Raw genomic sequence first — 26141 nt, forward strand, 5'->3', positions numbered from 1 at the left:
CGTAGCATCCTCATAACCCTACACTAATGACATAAATATGACAATAGTACTCCCAGCAAATCATGAACAAGGACATGATTGGTTGCCCAAAAGTCACAGTTCCTCACAAGGTCATTGTCTCCACATGTTTTCATGGCATTTTGAAACCATCACAGGCAATATGAAACAATTAGAGGCACCTACAACAATGCTTAGCAATGAAAAAGTCAAGCATCATCAAAATAAACGACCGAACCAAAGCAATAGCCAGTAACCAAGGTATTTTAGGGCTTCATTGGTTGCCCGAAGCACTACAAGGAGGTATTTTAGGGCATAGACCCTAGGCTCCTTTCCTCGATAGGCAACATACCAAGCCATGGCATTTTGAGCATCACAGACAGTTGTAGTAACGAGCAAGAATGAACCACAGGAGCACCAGCAATAGAAAAGACTACACCACAGCCACAACAAATAACATCGGTTTGTTCCTGAGCACCTTTGGTGGAGGATTGACAAAAACTTTATCATCTTCACAACCCATGAACTCTAAGTATGATGCTTCTGTCTCTTCTTTGTTAGGAAAGCTCTTGTAGTTGTTGTTTTTAAAACCAGTTACCTGGGCATTGCATCTAGCCCAGGTTGCATATACCCTAGGAACTCTGCCATGGAACACAACATACCAAGCCATTTGCCCCTTAAAAAACACATAAAAGCAAGTATAAGATGTTGATAAGATGAGGGGTAGTTCAATCGATTTGCCTCAGATTTAATTGCCTTTTCATTTGACCTTGAACTTGGAGCTTAAGAAACATAGACAGCAACAAACCTTAAATAGATAGTAGAAAACCAAGATCATGATAGGCATGAAACCATGAGAGACATCCAACCTAGCCATCAGATCATCAGAATTGTCTAGCTATTGCTTAGGCATGGATGTCTCACATGGTTTGATGATAGTCATGAGAAGCATAAGCAGAAGATAGAAGAAACAATGCTCTAGTACCTCACAAGTCCAAGGTCATCAATGTGCATAATCCATTACTCAAACTGGCACTGTTATCTTCATAGGCATGAAAAGGATCTCACAATTGTATCAGCCTTAGTCAAAAAATGGTTGACATCAGAAGCACAAAAAAACGTAGGCCTCAGCTAATGTAAACTGCAATCATCCTAGGTGGCAAATAAGAACACAAATTGCTAAGGCAAGTTCATGACTCCCATGGAAGTGTGGGACATGGCCATCCTAGCCATCCAGTAGGCATGCCTACAACAGTTGCTTGGGAATGGACGTATCCTACGGTTTGATGAAAGACATGAGAAAACACAAGAAGACAATAAAGCAACAACAAGACTAATACCCATAGCCACCTCATATTGCTATAGTTTGCATCATCAGCCAAATAGGAACTCCTACAAGAACAATAACAACATCTAAAATGTCTCAGATGAACTGACAATCCAAGATATTTTAGGGCTTAGATCAACTAAGTGACAATCCATCACCCTTTGTTAATGTCTACACCACATAGATCAACAAAGCCTCACATCCATCACCATGGCTCCTATGCTATTCTAGACTAGGTGCAGCCTTGGTTAGGCGGCAAATGGTTCTTTATAGCATCAGTTGAGGTAAGTGCTACACATCAAAATACTTTCTACAACATAAGATAGTTAGCATGGCTATATGCAAAAGTGGAGAGGCCAACTTGTATGCATCTAAGCAAAGTAGGTTGTGCTCAGGTAGGTCCTAAGCCACAGGATCCTATGAGCCTCTATCATCTAAACAAAGCAAAGTCCCTCAGCCTTGTTCTTCAGCAGGTAAACTAGGGCAAACATGAGTGCCTCCTATGAGTACCCAGGGCAGTCCATAACATAGCCATAAAGATCCTAATGCACCTCATTGTGTTGTGGAGTCTTGAGGGCATCTCCTACAGACTCCACAGCCTTGATCATTCCATTCATGAGGTCTATTTCCTCTGGGGCAAGCTTCCTTCTCTTGCCACCCCTATCCTCTTGGCCCTTGGCATCAGAACCCTTAGAGCCTTCCATACCAGAAGGAGTTCCCTTTCTAGAATCAGCCTCTGTGCCACCTAAGTCAGTGATGTCCTCAACGGTATCAATATCACCTTGGCCAATGTCTATTGGAGTACCCAGAGGCTCATTTGAGCCCATTGCATACCTGCCTGTGGCCTAGTTACCACCAAAGATGGCCTCCATCTGAACATAGTTCTCTATTGGTGTGTTTAAGAACTTAGCATCAGCAGGATGGTCCTAGTTAGTGAAACAGATGTAACTATTAGACATAGGGGAGCAAAAGAAAAGAAAAGGGATAGCTGAGGTGTTATCCAAACAATTTTTAACCTTGGTGTGGCCAAGCAGGTGTTCATCATCAAGTACTATCATATGGTGGTCCTCATCCCACAGAGCATCACTCAAATCCTTGAGCCTAACAACTTTAACCCACCTTTGCCTCCACTTTCTCAGGTGATTGCAAATCTGCTGGGTGGTCACATTGACCCCAACAAACTCAGAGACCATGAGTGCAACCTGCCTAGCATGTACCTCCTTGAACCCTTTCTTAGTTTTGACCCTCTACCCCACCAAATCATGGAACCTCCTAAGCATGAACCCAGACTAGACAGGACTCTAGTGCATAGGGCCATTGGGCTGAGGGGCTACTTGGTTGCCATCATCAGCAGCAACTACCCTACCTTGTTCTACCACATTGTCCTCACCACCAATGTTAACAACCTGGTCAGGCATATTGTCCATTTCCTATCCACATATTGTCCATTTCCTATCCACAACCACCATAACATTGAACAACCAGTACGTAAGGAAAACAAATTGCATGATATGAAATACAAGTTCAACAGATCAAATAGGCAAAAAAGGAATAGGTACTATATCATTGCAAAGTGTCATAGGTCTCAGTTAAAATACAAGTTTCTCCAATGCTACTAAATAGTACACACACCATGCCACTACACCTTAGAATTCCCCCTGTTTTACCACATCTGTGCAGCCCATGCCTCCCTCTGTTGTGCCTAGGTACCATTGTCAGGGACATGATCTAGTTGTGAGGCATTATCATTGATGTTAGGTGTCTATGTGGATTCAGCAGGCATAATGTAACACCCTCGGTGTTACATTGTACTATTTTTGCTAAAACACTGCATGAGCATCATACTTGTTTTTGGGTGAGTGTAATATAGTAATGTACATAACTTGAAACGTTCATCAAAAACACGAAACAAATGTTACATTTCATGTCGCTTTGCACCGTTAGTATGCTAAGCAATTTTTTATCGGACAAAAATGCTATAGAACGTCTATGCGAAGTTTGATAAAGTTGTAGTACATACTTCATAGGCGATGATGAAATATGTGCGATCGAGGGCGAGAACAACTAGCTAGTGCATCCAGTGGGTCAGAATTGAGACTCGGCGCGAAACCGTTCAGAGTTATGTCATCTTGCGTAAGTTAGAAATGGGTCGACGAAGCTACCTTTGGCAAATTTTGTCGAACGATCGGCTTAGGAAGTAGCGTGATGTCATGGCTTCGGTCGATAGCCCTACGTACCATATTGCGCATCGAACAACTAGTTTGGCGTTTGGAGCATCGGGTTCGAGTTTTTGAGCTACTTTAAAAAGCATGCACGGCACATGGTTTAGCTCCAGGCGCGGTCACCACCCTCTGCTTGGCCGGCACCGCTGCTGGCTTGTCAACACGCGTTGCCACGCTGGCCGCGTCCCGCTATCGTGCCTACACGTGTACGCATGTGCACGGTCCTTGCACTGCGGGCCAAGGCCATCTACCAGCACACGCTAGCCATGGCTCCCGCCGCTGCTTGGGTTGGCACCGCTGCTGGCTCGCTCAGTGCGCACCAAAGCGCCGACCATGTCCCACCCATGAATGCACATCACATGTTGGGTCCCAGCGCTACTGCCTTGGCTATCATCTATCGCTTGCTGGCGCGCGGGTCGCGTCGCCGTGGCTATCACGCTGTGTCTGGGACGCCGACCGTGTCTAGCCCTGCCCTGCCGTGCCCTGCCCTGCTCTACTCTGGCCGAAGGCGCACTAGGCCCCGAGCTACATGCCGCCAGCTGCCTCGCTCGGCTCTGCTCCCATTGACTCGCCGTGGCTGCTCGTGCGAGGGACGACCGCCTGCTCCATGATCCCCTTGGCGTCACGTTGCGCTATGTTTCTCTTGTCTGACGCTGCTCGCTGCGACGCCGTACCGAGTTTTGTCGGCATGCGGGTTCGGCCATGCGGACAGCCACCTGGTGCATGTCCTGCTGTCCCCCTTAGTTATGTGTGCTTGTATTTTGCATTGACACCCACAGCCGGGCCGAACCAAGCCATGCCAAAGCTCCTCTATCTTCGCTGTCGCCATGGCCGGTGGGAACCCCCCCCCCCTTTTTCCTTCAATTCGCCGTGATCATGACACTATACTCTATACTCTAGTTCATCACACCCTCGGCTCCACTGGGTAGCTGGCCACGCAACTGGCCCCACCTTGCTGCGTGTACCATTGCACAGAGCTTCAATTTGTATTCGCCGCCCCACCGGGTCCATAAGACCGGACAGACATGCACCATCGGCAAGCCACCCATTCTGAGCACCCAGTAGTGATTCCTTGAACCATCGGCCTAGTATTACCCTCTTGGGCACCCTGCGCACCTTAGTCGTAGCTTTAGAGTAGACCAGCCTTCCCTGACGCGGCCGTGCCATCATCGTGCGCCATCGCATCATCGATGCGCATGCGGCTAGCTCGGCTCGGGCCTTCTCTGGCCAGACCGACACCTCAAAGGTCTCCGTGGGTAGTTCCTTGAGCTCGCTAGCTAATTGGTTTGCTCCGCTTTCGTTGTGGCTCACGGGAACGCACCCGCCATCGCAGGTCAAGGACCACCGCCGGGGAGGGAGCTTGAGACCACACCCCTGCTCGCCGTATCGCCTCCAATCGCTGCGCGTTGTCGTCGAGGTAACCATCAGTCCCTTAGATAGGACATGGAGGGTTGGGTGACGTTGGCGAAGCCGCCCGGTGCCCGCACCGTCATGCCGGTGCGCGCACGGGTGCCGGGGATGTCGCCATGGCGAAGAAGAAGAAAGGGGAGGGCATAGTTGTAAAACTGTAGACTAGAGGAATAGTCCCTTAGAGCTCATAGTAATTATAGATTAGTTCGGGGGTGTTTTTGCATGTTTGCCGTCGCGTGCGGGTCTCTCCCGTCGCGGGCCGTTGGCCGGCTGGGCCACGCCCTCGCATGGGCCATGTTTTGCTGGCGCGCGTGCCATGCCGTCGTGGGTCGAGCCAACGCTAGTTGGGCCGCGAAATAGAAAGTGGTTTCATCTTTCCAGCGAATTTATTAATGCTTATTCAATTTAGTTTTCAAGCTGAACTTTGATAATTTGTAGTAAATTGTGTTGTGGTCCAAACATAGTGAGACTAATTTTGTTAGGTTCACAAAAATACCATCTACCTGCTAGTACAGTTGGATTGCAGTTAGCTGTGATGAGTATTGGGTCATAAATTCAAAACTAGAGGGCTAATATTAGATAGGTTAATACTTGTAGGAATATTTGGGGATAATTGGTGATAGATATAGACACAAAAATTTTACAGCAGGTTCAATAGGTTGTTATGTACTCGCTATAAATTTTTGTAGCTTTAAAATGAGTTGCTACATAAAATAGCTATTACTCTTGCTTTATCGTATATGGCGTACATCGGTATTAGGAATAAGAATACCTGTAGTTGCTACAAAAATGATGAATGTCGTATTTCGACTTGTTCTCGGTAACAATAGGTAGCTTAGCGCCGTGGTCGATAGCACTAGCTTAGTAGTTGAATTGATGTACTTTTATTTTAAGAGCTGCTGTTGTTATATTCCTAAACATTGCATCATCATTTTATGCATGTAGATCATGAACTAGTAGACTTCGTGCCCATCGACGAGCCAGAGTACGACAAGGTGATTGAGGAGTACGAGGAGGAGATCCTCTTACAGGAGGGAGCCCAGGAGCCTGTTGGTGCTGACCCTGCTGACCCGGCGCCTGCCCAAGGCAAGCCCCGGTGCATAACCCCTATTTTAATGATCACTAAATATATATATATATATGTGTGATGTGCATTTAAGTTACAGGCATTTTATGAAAAGTACATGCATAAATATATCTACCCATGAGTCCTACTAGTACAGGTCGAGTAGCTGCTATGCTCAGGATATCGGTAGCGTGAGTAACCTGCCGTTACTCACAAATAGGTAATAAAATATGATCACTCATGATAAAATGGTGGGAAGAAAAATGGTGACCGGGCAGGGATATGGTTTGGGTACTGGTGGGTGTAAGGGGTTGTGTCCTACGGCCAATAGGGCGTGACTTAGTTACACTTTTTCCCTGTCCGTGTCGATTAAGGACTGGTCGTTGCATATGACTCTAGGCAAGTTAGAGATTTATTGTCCCGAGTGCATACTTGGGTATGGGCGTAGGGAAGACTTGTTGCTCTCTTGTCATGGATCCAGCTCTTTCTGGACTGACTGATTGGAGGCGGAGATGGTGGAGGTCCTTGCACCACACTGAGTCTGGGACTCAAAAAGTGGGGGCTTGGAGTCCAAGTTTGGACGGGGACCTGGACACCCGGAACAAGAGAGTGATGGGTTAGTTCGACTTGTGCCTGGGGTACAAGCAGGGCATGTGTTTTTGGGGGCACCCAGCTAGGCACATTGACTCACGAATCGCCAGGAAATTCGGTACGGCTTGTCTACGGTTTAGCACCGTAGTAAGAACTGAAAGTTGAAAGGAGAAGAAATGGAACTGATTGCGCAACTCTTGCTTAAAAATAGAACAGGTGCTTATATAGACTAGCTAGATGATAACTTAATACGGCTAATAATAAGACATGAATAAGGACTCACTATTAGTGTTGCTTTCTGCTAAAGAAAACCAGCAAACCATAAAGCCTATCATATTCCTTGGAGTTAGGAAATTATTTCCATTAGTCAGATAAGTCTTGTGAGTACATTGTGTACTCAGGGTTTATTTACCCCTGTTGTAGGTGATGCATGAGAAGTACCTTGTGTGAAGGATTCTTCTGGTGGGCTCAGACAGATCCTCGTCCCTATCGCTAGATGTATATTTTTAAATTCCGTTGTTTATCATTGCGCACTCTGGTATTTGGTATTGTAATAATGTACTTTTTAAGAAACTTTGATGTATGAAATGGACTCATATTGTAACTCGTTCCCATTATTGGATCCTTGGGAAAAATGTGGATCTTTCGGGTTCTCCCTTGGGGTGTGTCCGACGGATACCGCCCGATGTAGCTGGCTTTTGGGGTGCTTAGTGTCTGGTGGAAGACGAGCGCCTCTGTAAGTGTGCTATTTTGGGCGGTTCTGCCACAATTGGTACCAGAGCCAATAATGGTTATGAGTTCATCACCCTTTTTCAAAACTTAAAAACTTGACCAACAAAAGTTTTATGAAAAGTAGGATGCGATTATATTAGGTAAATAAGTATAAGCCCTACCAATATGGTCTATCTAGGATATTAGCACTGGTTTTATCTAATCAGTTTTTTGTAGGTACACTGACTTACGTTGCGTAAGAAATCGCTTAGTATCACGGAAAGTGAGTGTGCGATGTGCCAAAATTTTTACGAATGCTGCTATATTCCGGCTTGAGTGAACATATAGGTCGAAGCATGCATCATGATAATAGCATCTTACTTCAACTGAAATCCCCCTTCATGTATAATTGAATTAGTAAATTGGTAGGACTAACTAACAAAATACTTTAATAAATGTGCTATCATCCCTCTGATTCCTTGCTTCTGATCAGGAAGGTGTTCTAAATGGATGGTTTCTATCTCTTACAGATGAATATGAGGTCTAGATGTGGGAGCACCAGTGCTGGGGAGGCTCACGGTCTTGGCGAGGGCCACGACGAGAGTGGCCGGGCCCATGAGCCCAACGGGGACAACCATGGGGCACCACTTTTGGCTCCTCCTCCACCACCGCTGCCTTCGATGACCCACACTGAGATGATGGCAGAGCTGTTAGCTACTCGCCAGGAGTCTGCTCGTGCCATGGACATTATGGCATAGGCTATCGCGGGCCTCGCCCATGAAGGCCACGGGGGCAACGGTGGGAACAGGGGTGGTGCCTATCGTCCTGAGGGACCGTCCTCCTACCAGGACTTCCTCAAGACTCACCCACCCACCTTCACCCCATCTGATGAGCCCCTAGAGGCAGAGCACTGGCTTCGCACTCTGGAGCAGAAGTTTCTACTGCTTGACGTGGCCGACGAGCAGAAGGTGTGCTTTGCAGCGCAGCAGCTTTTGGGGTCCGCAGGTGCATGGAGGGAAACCTTCATTACCATGGAGCAGCCTGATCATCTGATAACATGGTAGGAGTTCACCACCGCTTTCTGAGAGTTCTTTATCCCTGCTGGTGTCATCAACCAGAAGGTGACTAAGTTCCTGGAGCTACGCCAGGGGAATCGATCAGTGATGGACTATGTGAATAAGTTCAAACACTTGGCCTAGTATGCTGGTAGTTAGGTGGATACTGATGACAAGAAGGACCGCTTCTTTCATGGTCTAGCTCCCCTCCTTTAGGAAAAGCTATACACGGTGAACTATCAGACCTTCAGGGCACTGATGAACGCCGCCATTGCCATGGAGGGTTTTCAGCGGGAGTCCTAGGCTAATTGGAAGAGGAAGCGGGTGGCAGCTAGATCCTCTAGCCACCCTCACACATAGACGATACAGGTTGTCCGGTGGGGGCCCTATCAACCATCCGGTGGGCCTTTGTTCCGGCAGCCCCAACAGACTTCGCAAGCTTCTTCTACATAGTACTGTGCACCTCCACAGCAGGTGCAGCCCCAACAATCTTAGGGATAGCAGGTCCCACCTCATCAAGGGTTTGGGAACAAGCCAGGTGCTTGCTTCAAGTGTGGCAAAGATTGCCATTATGCTCGAGCTTGCCCTCAGAACCAGCCAGCTCAGCCCGCTCAACCATCAGCAAATTCTAGGCTTGTCAAGAGGACCATAATCAAGAAGAAAGTGCCCAGCAGATCTGGCCAGGTGCATTTCATAGATGCTGAGCAGGTTCTATAGTAGGAGCTGGTGATGGCTAGTATGTTTACCATCGACTCCCATCCAGCTTTGGTGTTGTTCGATTCTGGTGCATCACATTCATTTATGAGCATGGGGTTTATAGAGCGGCACAACTTACCACTTATGGCTATACTGTATGCCTATAAGATCCATACTGTGGGTTCATAATTGTTCATCAATACCCGCATGGATACAGTAAGTTTGGTATTAGCCACCCACACTTACCGCCTATAGTTCATGGTCATGCCAGGGCAAGGCATTGATGATATTCTTAGAATGAACTGGTTGCGGGTGTATGGGGTAGTATTGTATATGAAGAGGAGAAGTGTGGAGTTATAGCTTCCTTCTTCTGAGGATAGGATGTCTCTTGTGGTACCCTCAGACCCAGTCTTACCTGTTGCTGCCCATGCTGAAGCCTCTCCTAATCTTACCTCCATTCTAGTAGTATGTGAGTTCCCGGATGTTTTCCCTGAAGATCTTCCTGGTTTGTCACCGGACCGAGAGGTGGAATTCTCCATTGAGCTTGAGCCTAGTACTACCCCTATCTCTAGACGCTCGTACCTCATGGCTCTAAGGGAGCTAGCTGAAATGAAGAAGCAGCTGGAAGAGTTAATGAACAAATGTTTCATCCGTCCTAGTTCTTCACCATGGGGTTGCCCGGCTATTTTCACGAAGAAGGATGGTACTTTGCGGATATGTGTGGATTACCGCCCTCTTAATGCGATAATAGTTAAGAACAAGTATCCTTTGCCCTGCATAGATACTTTGTTCGACCAATTGGCTAGTGCTAAGGTGTTCTCGAAGATTGATCTTCGATCAGGCTATCATCAGATCAAGATTAGGCCACATGATATACCAAAGACAACTTTCTCTACTAGGTATGGGCTGTATGAGTACCTAGTGATGTCTTTTGGTCTTACCAATGCTCCTGCCTTCTTCATGTACCTGATGAATTCAGTTTTCATGCTGGAGCTGGATAAGTTTGTGGTAGTTTTCATTGATGACATCCTAATCTATTCCAAGAATGATGACGAGCATGCACAACACCTTCGGATAGTACTGACTTGACTAAGGGAGCATAAGCTATATGCTAAATTCAGCAAGTGTGAATTTTGGTTAGATCGAGTGTAGTTTTTGGGGCATGTGTTGACACCTGAAGGCGTTTCTATAGATCCCAACAAGGTGCAAGATGTATTGGATTAGAAGTCTCCCAAGTTTGTGCATCAGATTCGTTAGTTCCTTGGTCTGGCTGGATACAATTGGCGTTTCATTCCTGATTTCTCCAAGATAGCCCAGCCAATGACTAAGCTACTCTAAAAAGAAGCTAAGTTTGACTAGAGCCCAGCCTATGAAGAAGCTTTTCAAGCTCTGAAGACTTTTTTGACCACTGCTCCTGTGTTGGCCCAACCAAATATTGATAGGCCCTTTGATGTATACTGTGATGCTTCGAAGATGGGGTTGGGGTGTGTGCTTATGCAAGATGGGCGTGTGATAGCTTATGCTTCGTGCCAACTGAAGAGGCACAAGGTGAATTATCCCACTCATGACATAGAGCTAGCTTCTGTTGTCCACGCTCTAAAGATTTGGAAGCACTATCTATTGGGCAACAAAGTGCACATCTTTACAGACCACAAGAGCCTCAAGTATATTTTTACTCAGTCTGAGCTGAACATGAGGCAAAGGAGATGGTTAGAATTGATAAAGGATTACAATTTGAAAGTCCATTATCACCCAGGAAAGGCTAATGTTGTAGCTGATGCTTTGAGACAAAAGTCACACCAAGTTGAGGAACCACCTTTGTCTCTCAACCATGCAGAGATATTGGCTCATATTGCATTGACCTCAGAATTGCTGGAGCAGATTATTCGGGAGCAGAAGGAAGACCCCAAAGAGATTCCTCACATTAGGAAGTTGATGGCTAAAGGGCGTGGCCCTCACTTTAGTGTTGATGAGCATGGAGTGGTGAGATATAAGGATAGACTGGTGGTTCCATCCAATGAAGAGCTGAAAAGAAAGATTTTGAGTGAAGCTCACCATTCAAAACTATCTATTCATCCTGGCAGTAACAAGATGTATCATGATCTACGCCACTTGTACTGGTGGTCTAACATGAAGTAGGTCATCACCTGGCATGTTGCGGAGTGCGACACTTGTGGTAGAGTTAAAGCAGATCATATGCGTACCCCAGGATATTTGTAGCCCTTGCCCATTCCTATTTGGAAGTGGGAGGATATTTCCATAGATTTCATTGTGGGTTTACCCCGCACCTCCATGGGTTTTGATTCTATTTAGGTCATTATGGACTGCCTCACCAAGTCTGCTCACTTTATCCCGGTGGACACAAGATATACAACCAAGAAGTATGCTGAGATATATTTCGATCAGATTATGACCCTTTATGGAGTTCCCCTTACTATCATCTCCGATAGAGGGTCGATCTTTTTCTCTCGTTTCTAGGAGCAACTGTAGCACTGTCTGGGAATTCATCTTCTTAGAAGCTCATCATACCACCCACAAACTGATGGTCAAAATGAAAGGGTGAACTAAGTGCTCGAGGATATGTTGAGGGCTTGTGCCATCTCTTTTCCTGAGAAGTGGGATAAGTGCTTGAAGTTAGCTGAATTTTCTTACAACAACAGCTACCAAGAGAGTATCCGCATGGCACCATTTGAGGCTCTATATGGGCAGAAGTGTAGAACGCCACTGAACTGGGTTGAAGTGGGAGACCATGGGTACTTTGGGCCTGATTTCATAAAAGAGGCTCGAGAGAAAGTGAACATTATTCAAAGCCACCTGAAGGCAGCTCAAGGCCGACAAAAGTCTTACGTAGATAAGCGAAGGAGGCCTTTAGAGTTTGCAGCCAGAGATTACATGTATCTTAAAGTGTCTCCTATGAGAGGGGTGCATCAGTTTGGTGTCCATGGCAAGCTAGCCCCTCGGTATGTGGGCCCATACCAGGTGTTGCAAGAATGTGGCCCCGTTGTTTATCGCCTCTAGCTTCCTGATATTTTATCTGTGGTACACAATGTGTTTCATGTATCGCAATTGAAGAAATGTCTGCGTGTTCCTAAGGAAGCTATGGAAATTGAAAAGCTTCCCCTCTAGTTAGATTTGACTTATGTGGAGCACCCTATCAAAATCTTGGATGAGAAGGAGAGAGTGACCAGGAATAGAGTGGTAAAGTTTTACAAGGTGTAATGGCAAAATTATTCAGAGGATGAAGCCACCTAGGAACAAGAAAGTTACCTATTGCAGCATTACCCTAATCTTCTTGCCGGCTCTGATAGTTAGTTGCTACGTCAAAAATGTTTTCCCTATCTCTTCCTCACACTAGGCATATGAAATCTCGGGTCAAGATTTTGTTTTAGAGGGGTAGATTTGTAACACCCTCGGTGTTATATTGTTCTGTTTTTGCTAAAACACTACATGAGCATCATACTTGTTTGTGGGTGAGTGTAATATAGTAATGTACATAACTTGAAACATTTGTCGGAAACACAAAACAAATGTTACATTTCATGTCGCTTTGCACCGTTAGTATGCTAAGCAAATTTTTATCGGACAAAAATGCTATAGAATGTCTATGCGGAGTTTGATAAAGTTGTAGTACGTACTTCATAGGCGATGATGAAATATGTGCGGTTGAGGGCGAGAACAACAAGCTAGTGCATCCAGTGGGTCAGAATCGAGACTCGGCGTGAAACCGTTCGGACTTACGTCATCTCGCGTAAGTTAGAAATGGGTCGATGAAGCTACCTTTGGCAAATTTTGTAGAACGATCGGCTTAGGAAGTAGCGTGATGTCATGGCTTCGGTCGATAGCCCTACGTACCATCTTGCGCATCGAACAACTGGTTTGGCATGTGGAGCATCGGGTTTGAGTTTTTGAGCTGCCTTAAAAAGCGTGCATGACACATGGTTTAGCTCTGGGCGCGGTCACCACCCTCTGCTTGGCCGGCACCGCTGCTGGCTTGTCATCGCGTGTTGCCACGTCGGCCACGTCCCACTGCCGCGCCTGCACGTGTATGCACATGCACGGTCCTTGCACTATGGGCCAAGGCTGTCTGCCACCGCGCGCTGGCCGCGGCTCCTATCACTGCTCGGCTTGGCGCCGCTGCTGGCTCGTTCAGTGTGCGCTGAAGCGCTGGCCATGTCCTGCCTGTGAATGCACGTCACGCGTTGGGTCCTGGCGCTATTGCCTCGACTATCGGCTACCGCTCGCTGGCACGTGGGTCGCGTCGCTGTGGCTGTCGCGCTGCGTCTAGGACGCCGACCATGTCTGGCCCTGCCCTGCCATGCCCGGCCCTGTAGTGCCCTGCCCTGCTCTGCTCTAGCCAGAGGCACACCAGGCCCCGCGCTACATGCCGCTAGCTGCCTCGCTCGGCCCTGCTCCTATTGACTCACCGTGGCTGCTCACATGGGGGACGACTACCAGCTCCACCATCCTCTTAGCGTCACGTTGCGCTGTGTTTCTCTTGTCCAACGCTGCTCGCTGCGATGCCGTATCGAGTTTCATCGGCGTGTGGGTTCGGTCGTGCGGACAGCCGCCTGGTGCACGTCCTGCTGTCCCCCTTAGTTGTGTGTGCTTGTATTTTGCATTGACACCCACAGCCGGGCCGAACCAAGCCGTACCAAAGCTCCTCTATCTTCACTGTCGCCATGGCCTGCGGGAACCCCCCCTTTTCCTTCAATTCACCATGACCGCGGCACTATACTCCAATTCATCGCACCCTCGACTGCGCTGGGTAGCTGGCCATGCAACCGGCCCCACCTTGCTGCGTGTACCGTTGCACAGAGCTTCAATTTGCATTCGCCGCCCCACCGGGTCCATAAGACCAGACGGACACGCACCGTCTGCAAGCCACCCATTCCGAGCACCCAGTAGCGATTCCTTGAACCATCAGCCTAGTATTACCCTCTTGAACACCTTGCGCACCTCAGTCATAGCTTTAGAGCAGTCCAGCCTTCCCCGACATGGCCGTGCCATCGCCGTACGCCGTCGCATTGTCGGTGCGCACGCGGCCAGCTCAGCTCGGCTCGGGCCTTCTTCGGCCAGACCGACACCTCAAAGGTCTCTATGGGTAGTTCCTTGAGCTCGCTAGCTAATTGGTTTGCTCCACTTTCGTTGTGGCTCACGGGAACGCACCCGCCATCGTAGGTCAAGGACCACCATCGGGGAGGGAGCTCGGGACCACACCCCTATTCATCGTATCGCCTCCAGTTGCTGCGCGTTGTCATCGAGGTAACCATCGATCCCTTAGATAGGACATGGAGGGTTGGGTGACGCCGGCGTAGCCGCCTGGTGTGCGTGCCGTCGTGCCGGTGCACGCACGGGTGCCGGGGATGTCGCCGCGGCGAAGAAGAAGAAAGGGGAGGGCATAGTTGTAAAACCATAGACTAGAGGAATAGTGCCTTAGAGCTCGCAGTAATTACATATTAGTTCGGGGGCGTTTTTGCATGTTTGCCATCGCGTGCGGGTCTCTCTCGTCATGGGCCGTTGGCCGGCTAGGCCGCGCCCCCGCGAGGGCCACGTTTCATTGGCGCACACGCCGTGCCGTCGTGGGCCGAGCCGACACTAGTTGGGCCGCAAAATAGAAAGCGGTTTCATCTTTCCAGCGAATTTATTAATGCTTATTTAATTTAGTTTTCAAGCTGAACTTTGATAATTTGTAGTAAATTGTGTAGCGGTCCAAAAATAGTGAGACTAATTTTGTTAGGTTTGCAAAAATACCATCTACCTGCTAGTACAGTTGGATTGCAGTTAGCTGTGACGAGTATTGGGTCATAAATTCAAAACTAGAGGGCTAATATTAGATAGGTTAATACTTGTAGAAATATTTGGGGATAATTGGTGATAGATATAGACACAAAAATTTTACAGCGGGTTCAATAGGTTCTTATCTACTCGCTGTAAATTTTTGTAGCTTTAAAATGAGTTGCTAAATAAAGTAGCTATTACTCTTGTTTTATCGTATATGGCGTATATCGGTATTGGGAATAAGAATACCTGTAGTTGCTACAAAAATGTTGAATGTCATATTTCGACTTGTCGGTAACAATAGGTAGCTTAGCACCGTGGTCGACAGCACTAGCTTAGTAGTTGAATTGATGTACTTTTATTTTAAGAGCTGCTGTTGTTATATTCCTAAATATTGCATCATCATTTTTATGCATGTAGATCACGAACTGGTAGACTTCGTGCCCGTCGGCGAGTCAGAGTACGATGAGGTGATTGAGGAGTATGAGGAGGAGATCCTCTTGCAGGAGGAAGCCTAGGAGCTTGTTGGTGCTGACCCTGCTGACCCGGCGCCTACCCAAGGCAAGTCCCGGTGCATAACCCTTATTTTAATGATTACTGAATATATGAATATATATATATGTGTGTGATGTGCATTTAAGTTACAAGCATTTTATGGAAACTACATGCATAAATATATCTACCCATGAGTCCTACTAGTACAGGTCAAGTAGCTACTATGCTCAGGATATCGGTAGCGTGAGTAACCTGTCGTTACTCACAAATAGGTAATAAAATATGATCACTCATGATAAAATGGTGGGAAGAAAAATGGTGACCGGACAGGGATATGGTTTGGGTACTAGTGGGTGTAAGGGGTTGTGTCCTACGGCCAATAGGGTGTGACTTAGTTACACTTTTTCCCTGTCCGTGTCGATTAAGGACCGGTCATTGCATATGACTTTAGTCAAGTCATAGATTTATTGTCCTGAGCGCATACTTGGGTATGGGCGTAGGGAAGACTTGTTGCTCTCTTATCGTGGATCTAGCTCTTTTTGGACCGACTGATTGGAGGCAAAGATGGTGGAGGTCCTTGCACCACATTAAGTCCGGGACTCAGGAAGTGGGGGCTTGGAGTCCAAGTTTGGACGGGGACCTGGACATCCAGGACAGGAGAGTGATGGGTTAGTCCTGCTTATGCCTGGGGTACAAGCGGGGTGTGTGTTTTCGAGGCACCCAACTAGGCACATTGATTCACAAATCGCCGAGAAATCTGGTATGGCTTGTCTGCGGTTTAGCACCATAGTAAGAATTAAAAGTTGAAAGGAGAAGAAATGGAACTGATTGCGCAACTCTTGCTTAAAAATAGAATAGGTGCTTATATAGACTGGCTAGATGATAACTTAATACGGCTAATAATAAGACATGAATAAGGACTCACTATTAGTCTTGCTTTCTGCTAAAGAAAACCAGCAAACCATAAAGCCTATCATATTCCTTGAAGTCGGGAAATTATTACCATTAGTCGAATATGTCCTGCGAGTACATTGTGTACTTAGGGTTTATTTACCCCTGTTGCAGGTGATGCATGAGAAGTATCTTGTGTGGAGGATTCTTCTGGTGGGCTCAGACGGATCCTCGTCCCTATCGCTAGATGTATATTTTTAAATTCTGCTATTTATCATTCTGCACTCTGGTATTTGGTATTGTAATAATGTACTTTTTAAGAAACTCTAATGTATGAAATGGACTTGTATTGTAACTCATTCCCATTATTGGATCCTTGGGAAAAATGTGGATCTTTCGGGTTCTCTCTTGGGGTGTGCTCGACGGATACCGCCCGATGTAGCTGGCTTTCGGGGTGCTTAGTGTCTGGTGGAAGACGAGCGCCTCCGTAAGTGTGCTATTTTGAGCGGTTCTGCCCCACACAAGCTCGTCCTGCCCATGCCTGAGAATTCAATTGTGAATAATACAATAGGCAAGAACAAGCTTAACTTGGGTCTTGTATGGGTGAAAATGTTTGTTGTCCAATATCCTGAATCTATTCTTTAGAGCCCCAAAAGCCCTCTCAACTGTTACTCTAAGAGACAAATGCCTTAGATTAAAAAGCTCTCTTTGATTTTGAGGTCGATTTGAACCAAACTCCCTCAAATGGTACCTTGTGGCATGAAATGGTTGCAAGAAACTAGGCCTCACTGCATAGCCAGCATCGACAAGATAGAATTTGCCTAAAAATTAGCAGATAGGAATATATTTTAGTAGTTTTATTTAGGACTAAGCAAAGTGTCAAAGGTTTTTTTGGTTTGGATGATGCCTAGTGTCACTCTAAGGCCATCAGCTCTTTCAAGAGCATCATACAAGATAAGAGCATCATGTGCAGATCCCTCCCAACCAGCAAGCACATAGGTGAATCTGAGGTCAAAGTCCTAGGCTGCCAACACATTTTGTGTGATGGTGTGCTTCCTGCCTCTAAAGGCAGCTTGCATCTTCACAGGCACTCTAGCTAATACATAGTACCATCAATTGCTCCTATGCAGTCCTAATTGAACAAAACATAAGTGCAAGTGAACATTGACACTAAACTGATAACGCATGAGACCAACCTTGAAATAGGGGTACCACCTTCTGCTCCCAAGGATCCTAGGATGGACATTAGTAGCAGGAGGGACAATCAATTCATTCCTCAGCTCTCCTACCGCATATAACACCTTCTAGAAGAACCTACTAATTATCTCTGTAGACCTCCTGAAGGTGAGGTCAACCACCCTAAACCTCTCATTGTCACCAACAACATGCAAGAACATAGCTACTTGTTCTTCAACAGATGCATGTACGCTGTCAGTGACAAGCTCTCTACTACGGAAAAGGTCACAAAGTTGGAAAAAGGGGCCCTCTTCATTCTAAGAAGGTTGACACAGTGCACATCATCAGATTCAAATATGTATCTAAGGTTGTTCATCCTCTGTTTGTCCCTATCAGCCAAGGGACCATAGGTGACTGAGCGTGAATCTTCAACTCTCCTCCTAAACCACATGAAAAACCAAGCAACCACTGCAACAACTACAGCAACGGCAACCCTTCGCCTAGCTTCAAATGCTATGTCTACCAATAGGATGGAGGGCAACATTAGAAAGGGAGCATGCAACATGGGTGTGTACTACTTAGCAAGCAAAAAATCAGACAAAATGAACTATGAAAGACGCGGCTGCCACACCAAAGGGTGCTCCTCTAGCATATACTATTACACAATCAACATCATTGACCTCTAGGCACTTTGCTCAGTGTGTACAACAAAATAGGCATCAACATGTACAAGATCTACACAAAACATGTAGTATAAACCAAATAAGAAGCATCATGTATAGATCTGAGCTAGGAACAGGTAAATCAGGTAAAGCAGCGTACAGATCTGAGAATGTCAAACCAAGAACCCTGATTTCTTAACATTTCAAGTAAAATCTACCAACAAATCAACAAAATCGACACTAAAGAAAGAGGAGGGGAAGAGCGCAGGTGGCATATATACCATCCAAGCGTTGGAGGACCTAGAGAAATCCACCGGTGAGGGTCGCCTCGGTAGGACTACCGAGGTTGAGGGGGAGTAAGATGCGAGTTCGCACCGGAGCTACGGCGGAAGGAGAGGTGATGAGTGAGGGCGGTAACCCTAGCCGAGACCCCCGCGCGCGCTTTTATGGCCCAGGCAGCCTCATCTCCCGCGCTCGGCGTGAAGGTTCCCGCCAAGCACCGAGTGAGCTTGCACCGAGAGAGAAGTGGGGATCGATAAGACAGCGCCATCCGGGATGGAGGAGCGAATCTACATGAGAGGAGCAGGAGAAAGATGTGAGTAGGGCAACCAAACATAGGCGAATGCACCAAAGGATGCGGGATGAGCCAAATGACAGTCCGGTTTGAGCAACCAATCATGACCTATAAGTACCTAAGAGTGAGAAGCTCCAAGGCATATTCTCCCCTAGAAAGCCTGTAGGGCTCCTCTAGAGAACCACCATCCACGTCACTCCCATTTCTGTCCTCTGTCCGATCTTCCAACCGACAGCCAAGATCGCTTGAAGCGGATTTCTGCTTGCAGCCACTTCTCCAGCTTCTAGTTAGCTTTTCTCGCTTGTCTCCTACTTCTTTTGCTTCTCGTTAGAATCTAGAGAATCAAATATATACAGGAGCTTCCGCCTGATTCTTCTTCTCACCCCCTCCTCTCTCTCTCTCTCTCTTCACTCTCTCTCCCTCGCTCTTTCTCCCAACATGGGCATGGGCGATGACGATGGTCATGGTGGCAGCGGCCATGCTCCTCCACCTCCTCCTCCTCCTCCCTCCCTCCCTCTCCTGCCTCTCATCTTTGTTTCTCCCTCCCCTTCCTCCCCCCACCCGATGCACCCCCTGATGTGGCAGCGGGCGACACGGCGGGCTCCACGCGTGCGTGTGGCCGACCTGAGGTGACACACCGGTGCCTCCACTGTTCCCTCCCCCACCCTCACGTGCTCTCCATTTCTCTCTCCTGATGACCACGGCCGCATCTGCTACGAGGAAACCCTAGGTGCTAGTCTTCATCTCTTCCTCTCTCTCTCCCTCTACCTTAGGCATAGACCTAGCCCTAGCCCCAGCATGGGTGGGGTGGTGGCATGGCCTCCCTCTCCCCATGTCATGTCGCAACGACCACACCCCCATGGGCGCCGCGCATTGGCGCGGCTAGCTTCTGGTGGTGGGAGCAGCCATGCCCAGGAACTTCACAAATGCAGCAATGAACTCGAGCAGGACAGTAGGCCTTTTCCAAAAAAAGAAAATGTCTATGGATGAACAAGATGATGTGCTGCATGCAGGTCATCCTCGTCTCCTTATTTATAGTGTCCTATTTTTGGCTCAACATGGTTTATTTGATTTCATACGTGCTTATACTTATTTGTAGTGTCTCTCATTTTTGGCCGAACATGGTTTATTTGGTGTCTATTTTATAGCCTAAAATAATTCCTAAGGTTATGTCATGCCAATTTTGTCGTCCCTAGATTTTTTGCTGCTGAAAGTTACTGAATGGTGGTATTGTGTCAATGCTAACATAGCCATAGTTCCAATTTTGTTCAAAACTTGCATGTTAGTTCTCTGTTACATGAAAGTTTACTTTTCCTTTCGGTTCCCTGTCGGGCCCATTGGTATTGCTGCAGTGTAATTTTGTTTTCACCACATGATCTATAGAATGCGATTTTTCTTCGCCGCAAAAAAAACATGTTCTGTTTAGTTGCTAAACAAAATTCAGAATATGTTGTTTCTGTACACAAAGAGGATGCGAGTACTCTTCCCATACACTACATACCTTTGCTTATTTGTTTCTAGTTTCCTTCTAGAATCCTAACATTACATTTGCGTGGTTTTTCACTGCATAGACAGATGCAGTTAAGGCTGCCAGTAAAGAGCTAATGAGGAGCTTAGAGATATTGATGTTTGTTATGTAGCATTTGTTTGTCTTCCTGTTACCACATTCTTCCTCTTATGGTTTATGTACTCAGGTATATGATGAGGATAAAGCTAAGATAGTTATTGATCTGATGGTGGGCTGATAGCGGATTATGAAGGTACCCACGGTGTTACTTCATTGCTTATGAAAATGCTACGATTAGAAACACACTGATGATATTAATAGTGTCATAGTACCTCAGTGTGCTCATGTCTTCGACTGGTATTCCTCTTGCTCATGCTTCTTTTCTAAAAAATCTACAATGTTGACGGTGTTACATTCCTATCGAGTAGCTCAGCTCGGTGCTCTATTTGGGCGCTCCAATATTTGTGCATTCAGTTCTGTTGTGTCATTACAGTTCACCTTTTCCTCTACATGTTGAAATGACTAATTTGCAGCCCTTAGTGTTTGCCAAACTATCCTCTAATCCTTTTCCTTCTTATTTATGACTATGAAAAATAGCCTCTTGGGTGATGTGCTCTAGCTCCCCTACCACGGTGAACCTTGTGATTATAGAGGGAGATTGGTTATGATATGATGTTCTCAGTGTTTTCTGCTTGCTATTTTCCCCTCTTGAGCCTGTGATGAAAAGTCCATATCCACAACAACAACAACAAAGACTTTAAGTCCCAAACAAGTTGGGATAGGCTAGAGTTGAAACCCAGCAGAAGCAATCAAGGTTCAGGCATGTGAATAGTTGTTTTCCAAGCACTCCTATCTAAGGCTAAGTCTTTGGGTATATTCTATCCTTTCAAGTCTCCTTTTATTGCCTCTACCCAAGTCAACTTCGGTCTTCATCTACCTCTCTTCACGTTACTATCCTGGCTTAGGATTCCACTATGCACCGGTGCCTCTGGAGATCTCCGTTGGACATATCCAAACCATCTCAACCGGGGTTAGACAAGCTTTTCTTCAACTGGTGCTACCCCTAATCTATCATGTATATTATCATTCCAAACTCGATCCCTTCTTGTATGACCGTAAATCCAATGCAACATACGCATTTCCGTGACACTTATCTATTGAACATGTCATCTTTTCATAGGCCAACATTCTACACCATACAACATAGCAGGTCTAATCGTCGTCCTATAAAACTTGCCTTTTAGCTTCTGTGGTACCTTTTTGTCAAATAGGACACTAGATGCTTGGCGCCACTTTATCCACCCTGCTTTGATTCTATGGCTAACATCTTCATCAATATCCCCGTCTCTCTATAGCATTGATCCTAAATATCAAAAGGTATCCTTCCTAGGCACTACTTGACCTTCCAAACTAATATCTTCCTCCTCCCGAGTAGTAGTGCTAAAGTCACATCTCATATACTCAGTTTTAGTTCTACTGAGTCTACAATCTTTGGACCTCAAAGTCTTCTGCCATAACTCCAGTTTCTAATTCACTCATATTCGACTTTCATCAACTAGCACCACATCGTCCACGAAAAGCATACACCAAGGGATGTCTCCTTGTATGTCCCTTGTGACCTCATCCATCACTATGGCAAATAGATAAGGGCTCAAAGCTGATCCTTGATGTAGTCCTATCCTAATCGGGAAGTCATTCGTGTCTCCGTCACTTGTTCGAACACTAGTCACAACATTGTTGTACATGTCCTTAATGAGCTTGACGTACTTCGTTGGGACTTTATGTTTGTCCAAAGCCCACCACATAACATTTCTTGGTATTTTATCATAAGCCTTCTCCAAGTCAATAAAAACCATGTGTAGGTCCTTCTTCTCCCTATACCGCTCCATAACTTGTCTTATTAAGAAAATGGCTTCCATGGTTGACCTTCCGGGCATGAAACCAAATTAGTGCATAGAGACCCGCATTATTGCTCTCAAGCGATGGTCGATAACTCTCTCCCATAGCTTCATAGTATGGCTCATCAACTTAATTCTCCGATAATTAGTACAACTTTGAATATCCCCTTTATTCTTGTAGATCAGTACCAATATACTTCTTCTCCACTCGTCAGACATCTTGTTCGATCGAAAAATATGGTTGAACAGCTTGGTTAGCCATACTATAGCTATGTCCCTGAGGCATCTCCACACCTCGATTGGGATACCATCCGGTCCCATCGTCTTACCTCCTTTCATCCTTTTCAACGCCTCTCTGACCTCATATTCTGGATTCTCCACACAAAGCGTCTATTGGTGTCATCAAAAGAGTCATCCAACTGAAAGGTTGTGTCCGTATTCTCATCATTGAACAATTTGTCAAAATACTCTTGTCATCGATGTCGGATCTCATCCTCCTTCACCAAGAGATGCTCCCTTTCATCCTTAATGCACTTAACTTAGTTGAAGTCCCTTGTCTTTCTCTCACGAACCCTAGCCATCCTATAAATGTCCTTCTCTCCTTCCTTCGTACCCAAATGTTGGTAAAGATCCTCGTACGCTCTACCCTTTGCCACACTTACAGCTCGCTTTGCAGTTTTCTTTGCCACCTTGTACTTCTCTATGTTGTCCACACTCCTATCATGGTACAAGCATCTATAGCATTCTTTCTTCTCCTTAATAGCCCTTTGGACTTCCTCGTTCCACCACCAAGTATCTTTAGCCTCACCTTCACTTCCTTTGGTTACTCCACACACCTCTGAGGCCACCTTCCGAATGTTGGTTGCCATCTTCTTCCACATGTTGTTTATGTCCTCTTCTTCCTTCCAAGAGCCCTCTTTGATAACCCTTTCCCTGAATACCTCTGATGTCTCTCCTTTCAGTTTCCACCACTTTGTTCTTTCAATCTTAACTTGTTTATCCCTATGGGCATGCACTTGAAAACGAAAGTCTGCCACCAAAAGCTTATATTGAGAAATAACACACTCCCCTGGTATCACCTTGCAACCCAGGCATGCTCGTTTGTCCTTTCTTCTTGTGAGGACAAAGTCAATCTGGCTAGAGTATTGTCCACTACTGAAGGTCACTAGATGAGATTCTCTCTTTCTAAAGAAAGTGTTGGCTATCATCAGGTCAAAAGCTACCGCAAAGTTCAGAACCTCCTCCCCTTCCTGATTCCTACTACCATACCCAAAACCTCTATGAACTGCCTCAAAACCTGCATTTGTAGTACCTACATGTCCATTAAGATCTCCTCCTATAAAAAACTTCTCACTACTAGGTATAGCTCTAATCAGGCCATCTAAGTCTTCCTAGAACTGTCTCTTAGCACTCTTGTCGAGGCCTACTTGGGGGCATACGCACTAATTACGTTCAAGACCATATCACCAATGACAAGCTTGACTAAGATAATCCTATCTCCTTGCCTTCTCACTCCCACCACACTATTCTTGAGGCTTTTATCAATCAAAACTCCTACACCATTTCTATTCGCGACTGTCCCTGTGTACCAAAGCTTTAAACCTGTATTGTCCACCTCCTTCGCCTTCTGACCCTTCCATTTAGTCTCTTGAACGCATAATATATTTACACGCCTTCTAGTCGCGGTATCAACTAATTCTCTTAACTTACCTGTAAGCGACCCTACATTCCAACTACCTAAATGGATCCTAGTTGGTTCGACTAGCTTCCTTACCCTTCGCACCCATCGACTCAGATGTGAAGACCCTTGCTCATTTTTCACTACACCCGGGCGCCGATGTAGTGCGCCACTAAGGATGCGACGACCCAATCCTTGCTCACTTGACACCGTGCTTAGATCACGACACGGCGCATCATGGGGGTGATGACCCAGCCCTTGATCATTTAACACCATACCCGGGTTCCGATATGACGCATCGCTAAGAGGGTTACGCCCTAACGGTTTTCTTTCGGGTTTCATTCCATTAGAATGGCTAGGTTTAACGTTGGCTCGCCACACCTATCACAACCCTCCTCCTTTACTAGGGCTTGGGACCTGCTATGTTGAGACAACATAGGCGGAGTTATGAAAAGTCCATATCCATTGCTCAATAATATGATCTGATGTTCATTCGCTTGTGAGGTACTGGGCATGGTTGTTACTTCTATCATGTAGTTTCTGAGGGTAAGCCAGTTGTCAGCGTGCCTTGAAGCTCCAAGTTGATGAACAGATGATGATTGCTATGCTTCTGAGGCCTCCAAAAAACCTATCTTCATTCAAAAAAGATCCTTAGCTTCGTCATTGCTACTGTCGTTGTTACTTTACAGGTTTGTTGTGACGAAGCGATCCCCCTCTACGATCAAAAGATTCACTACGGTAAATATGATGTTGCTAAAGGGCTTCAGGAGCTTATCACCCTATACGGAGTGACTTTGCATCTTCTTTGCCTATGTTTTGATTCATGTCTATTGTGCTGCTGCAGCCATCTCCTCATCAGTATATACATAGTGGCTGAATGGCTGGTCCATTTTTTAACTCCTATATAGTGTTTCAGCGCTTTACTGTTCCAGTTTAGAGCAGCAGGATCCCATTATCAGTTCACAATAACTTGCTTTGCACAACTGAAATAGATACTATTTTGGTTTTAATCTGAATTGTTTCACAACAACTAGGTGATGTGTTTTTCAGTTGTTCGGTTTCAGACTTACAACAAGAGTCAGGTATAGCAGCGTGCTGATGTTTTACAAATTGAGTACCTGCTTCTTCAAGGCCAAACCTGCAGTTACTTTACCTTATATGAAATAAAGTAGTGGTTAGCTCACAGGAAAATAAAACTCAACTTAAACACGTTAAGGTTTCAGTTCCTGATATGAAACAAATCAGTTGTTAGATCCATTTTGCTAGCAGCTATAAATGTGCTATCCAAACATGGCAGCCATTATCTTTTATAGCTTATTTTGCCTACAATGAAAAATTATGTATGATGCTTTTTGTAAGGGCTAATGATAGTTAATAATCCATGATGCCTGGCCATATTAAACAAAATCTAAACCTTCTCTCCTTTCATGTTCCTTTCATGTTGATTTCCTACCTATACCAGCTTACTAGAGTTTACATGCTTTCTCTTCTTTTCAAAACATAAAATGGAGATGATGATAAGGTCATTGCAAGCTACCTGCTGCTGTCTACCAACGCAAAAAAAGTTAGATGAGGTAATATTCGTCGCCGCGTATTTCCTCTTTACACCTATGTGCTTCTTTATTTTTTTCCACCGCCATTAGTATGCTACAGTTGTTTCTATGATTTTAGATTATTCTTTATGGCCTTACTTCATACCTTACGCTCTGTTGCCAAATATATGTCTCCCTATGCCCAGTTGTATGTGTTTGCCGCCTTACTGTGCCAAAAAAATATGTTGTTTTAGATTTGCACTGAACAGGGTATGTTGTTGCAAGGAATTTTTTTTATACTGTTGTGCCAAAAAATAATAGTTCTTCATGAACCTGTTGCCCTATTATTTCTATTCATTACAAGGAATTTTTCTATCCTTAGCTACCATCATCTATTATTGCAGACATACAAATAGTTCTTCAGAACCTTTGTTGCACGCCGTTGTCAGCTTCCGTGTGTTTCAATCATACATGAGGTTCCTAATGATGGTACCTATTTGTATGGCATTGATGTTGAGTTGCCTATATTATTCGAGCGAGACATACCATGCTGCCTCTTTTTTGGTCGTACTCACTGATAAATTGTTCAGTCGCTTATGAAGAGTGCATTATTTTCTCTCTTCTTTATATTTGTTGCAGACCATGTGTTCGCATCTCAGTTTTGTCTCATGCAGCCTCATCTTTCAGCTATGTTGTAGTTGGTGTTTATATAACTATTATTGTCCTTGTTTTGGCGGTGTTTTGTTGCTTATAATGAAAATTTTCTGAGTTTTACATACATATAACCTAGGCCTGGGCTTAGCAAAGTAAAAAAAAACTTGTTCTGTTCACTTTAATTGGCCTTTTTATATCCATCAGATGCCTCTTTCAACAAT

Source organism: Miscanthus floridulus, chromosome 6, assembly GCF_019320115.1.
Source record: "Miscanthus floridulus cultivar M001 chromosome 6, ASM1932011v1, whole genome shotgun sequence".
Classification (NCBI taxonomy): Eukaryota; Viridiplantae; Streptophyta; class Magnoliopsida; order Poales; family Poaceae; genus Miscanthus; species Miscanthus floridulus.